General features: G+C 47.9%; 1 protein-coding gene across 2 annotated transcripts in view; it reads left to right on the top strand.

Annotated features, from left to right (window-relative positions):
• Nucleotides 1-2,124: 2,124 nt before the first annotated feature.
• The window catches only part of LOC119275029 (probable trehalose-phosphate phosphatase 2), a 4,244-nt gene continuing 2,741 nt past the window's right edge, over nucleotides 2,125-3,627 (top strand). For both annotated transcript variants that reach the window (XM_037555811.1, XM_037555803.1), the window contains exons 1-2: nucleotides 2,125-2,257; nucleotides 3,512-3,593. The gene's annotated coding sequence lies outside the window, so the exon portion shown is untranslated. The remainder of the gene's footprint in view (nucleotides 2,258-3,511; nucleotides 3,594-3,627) is intronic.

Raw genomic sequence — 3,627 nt, 5'->3', positions numbered from 1 at the left:
CACGTAGCTCCGCCACTGCTCCTATCAGCTCCCCTGAGAGAAAAACAGCCCAGTAAAATTAGCCAACCTGCCTAATCTTCATCACAACCAATTCAAAATTAGGGCCACAGCTCTTGTATGTATCTCAACTTCCCACCTCCCGCGCACATGATAGAAGGGGCTGCCCGATCATCATGCAGTAACTACCACATGCAATGGTACAACCGTTTTACATGGACGCTATGCGGGCTACCGGCTACGGTTGCACATGCATAAGTGAGTCAATTTTACACGCTTTGAGGTGACTTAGGGCTTGACAATGGTGTTGTCATAGGAGTTCCATGTAGAATAAATTTGAGGTCTAGGAGAAAGAAACCATGAGAAAATTCATGTTTTCTTTTAACCGAGAGATGATCTCTCACCACGATATGTCTCATCATATATTTATTGATATTTAGTATCGGAGATGATACTAAGAAACAACACATTGTACAACACTTTTTATTGTTTTTATAGATTACATGGCGAGGGTAAAATAAGTTTGTCTTATCAACCATTGTACATGTGCTTATAATCTACGAATATATGAGATTGGTGAGCCGACCAAATAAATGGATGGAGGGAGTACTAAGCTATGTACTACTATGCATTGTAGAGGTAGTATCATACACTGGTATCATATGCGTGATACTAATATATATACTTTTCATCGTGGGCAGCCTAATGGTGAGAGCTCAACATGTTTAGCGTACAATTAATATCATACTCTCTCTGTTTCTAAATATAAGATCTTTTAGAGATTCCGATGCAGATACAAAGCAAAATGAGTGAATCTACAGTATAATATGCGTCTATATACATCTGCATGTAGTTAGTATTGAAATATCTAAAATGTCTTATATTTAGAAACAAAGAGAGTATAAAAAATTAATGTCAGTGTTAATTACATAATTAACGCATAGATTTCCTAACAATGTATGTGTGCGATTAATATTATACTTAATAATACTAACGTGCATTTCACATACGCATTTAATAATAGCAACACTTCCTTCGTTCCTAAATATAAGTCTTTTTAGAGATTCACATGGACTACAATATACGGATGTATGTAGATATATTTTAAAATGTATATTCACTCATTTTGCTTTGTATGTAGTCACTGGTTGAAATATCTAAAAAAACTTATATTAGGAACGGAGGGAGTAGAAATGATTTAAAATATTAAACTATGATGGTAGACCTGCCACGGCATGCTTGCGTGGGCTGCCATCGCTGCCGGCCAGCTGTGAGCTTTTCCGGTGCACTGTTGCGCGCCTCCCCGTCCCTCTGAGTTTCCACGTCGTTGCCAGCTCCGGTTTGGTCCGGCAGTTGCGGCCCACTCGAAAGGCCAGCCGATGGACATCAGCACAGCACCCACCAGAAGAAAAGACGGTATATATAATACACAAGAAAAAAACATTCCTCTTCGTTTTACACGGCTGCCAACTCGCGTACCAGTTCGCTGTTGCTTTGACGTACACGAACTATACGACGTAGTACAAACTTCAGCAACACATTCGAAACAAATTTCATCCGCAGAGGCTGCGTGGTAGTAGAAAACTTGGGAGAAAAGTTGAAGAAAAGGTCACGTGGTGGCGCCACCGGCGGCCAGCGCCTTTCCACGTGTGGATCCAGTAGGCGCCCGCTGTCCACGCGGCACCACGTGTCGGTGCGCCCAAGGCGGTCGGTTCGGATTCCATGGCCTCTCCCCACCAATCGCCGTAGATCCCGGGCCCACCCGCCACTACCCTTTTTTAATTTAACCCGCGCACGTGTGGACCCCTCCAGCCCAAACCAACCAACCAACCATCCCCTCCCTTCGAGGTTCGTTCGACTCGCCCATCGCCGTCCATTTATCCACGTGGCAAAACTGAGATCACGACACGTCGGATAGACGGGCCGGCCCCACCGCCGCCCGGTCGCACCGCGACACCCGTGAGGTGCGAAAGCGAAACGTAACGCCCGCGACGGAAACAGCGGGTAACTACTTTTCCCAGGATCCTAGAGAGAGAGAGAGAACGGGGGAAGGGTAGAGAGAGAAAGCTACTGCAGAGGGAGGGAGAGTCGCCGCCTATTAATACGCGGCCTCCTCAGCCCCGGTCTCCTCTCCTTCCGGCCCCCGAATCACAGACCCCCCCAACCCCTGCTCCTCCCCCGCCTCGCCGTTGACGCCTCCCCCTCTGGTGCCTCGCCCGCGCCGGCATTGGGCGCGTCCCGGAGAAGGTCTCCCCGTCCGGTATGGCTCCTCGTCCCTGTATCGATCGGCGCCGGTGGTTTCTTTGGGTTCGTATTAATTGGCTGCGACCCCGTTGCGGCGTGCGCCTAGTAGATCTCGCGCGGAATTGGTTTCCGGTTGTTTCCCCGGCGTCTCCCCTCGGTGCGCCGGCCGGGACCGGCCGCCCGACGGGGAGCGGATGGCGGTAAAAGCCGTCTCCGTCCTGTTCCATACGTGGAACCGTATCGAAGGCCCCCGAAAGACGGGTGTTTTTGGTTGGCTATCGATTGATCTGTGGGTAGGGGGACGGTAACGGCACGGTCATGGCCGTGGATGGATCGAGGCGGTGGCGGTGGTTGGCGGTGTGGGATTCTTCGCGAGGGTCCCATGCCCGTACCTTCTTTTTGCCCTTTTCCCCAATCCTTTTTGGATGCATTGCAACTTGCAAGGGGAGAGATGGGGAGACTGATTGTCTTGAAAAAATAATTCAAGGCAGTACACCCGCTGGCTTGGGCTTGTCGTCGCGCGCAATTGTCCTTGTTGGTTGGGGTTGATGGGGGCTGTGGCTTTCACTGCCGCCGTTGCGCGGGGCATGTTGCGTCGCCCGGGCTCCATTATGATGTGAAGGCAGATTGATTGCTTGGGTTTGCTTGATTGGTGCACTGCGCTATCCCTATCCAATCCCTCAGTTGGTTCCATCCATCAGAGATGAAAACGCACAGCGGCAGCTCAGCTAATCCATTATTGGGTTATAGTTTACGTTCTTGTTGCCACCATTATTAGCACTAGTAATGGCCATGTGCACATGCTTTGTACTTGTCCATGTATGCATTCTCGATTTGCTTCTCAACAGTTGTTTTTCCTTACCTTCTTCCTTCTTTATTTAAATTTCCACCGGTCAATTGTACTATTGTGTTAGGATTTACATAGGGTTTGGGGTTTCAAACTTGGATTATGCGGTTCCCACTTTCTGTAGCCGTGTCATTTTGTTCCATGCTGTCAATTTTAGCTGCTAATGATGGGTGGATGTTCGGTTAAAAAAGTGATGGATGGATGATATGTCATTTTCCAACTAATGTTTGGTGGTGCATAAATGGAATCACACCGTCGTGTCTTCTCATTTCTCCTTGTCCCCCAGGATTCTTATTTCCTATTTTAACTTGCAAGACAAATGTACTAGCTATTTTGTAAAGCAACCCGAGCAGTGTTGTCAGCTGTTCTTGCTTTAGTTTTGGTGTTCCATTAAATAACAAAGTGGTCGTCTTCTTAATGCAGTGTTGGTTGTGACTCTACTCAATTATTGTTCTTGGGCCGGACCCGTCAGATACAGGAGCCTTCCTCTTAGCGATATCAACCGGTATGCGTCCGGGTATTCTCCTTGTTATTTCAGT

The sequence above is a fragment of the Triticum dicoccoides genome, chromosome 1A (genome assembly GCF_002162155.2).
Source record: "Triticum dicoccoides isolate Atlit2015 ecotype Zavitan chromosome 1A, WEW_v2.0, whole genome shotgun sequence".
Classification (NCBI taxonomy): domain Eukaryota; kingdom Viridiplantae; phylum Streptophyta; class Magnoliopsida; order Poales; family Poaceae; genus Triticum; species Triticum dicoccoides.
Note: the sequence above shows the minus strand (reverse complement) of the source record. Positions and strands in the feature narration are given on the sequence as shown.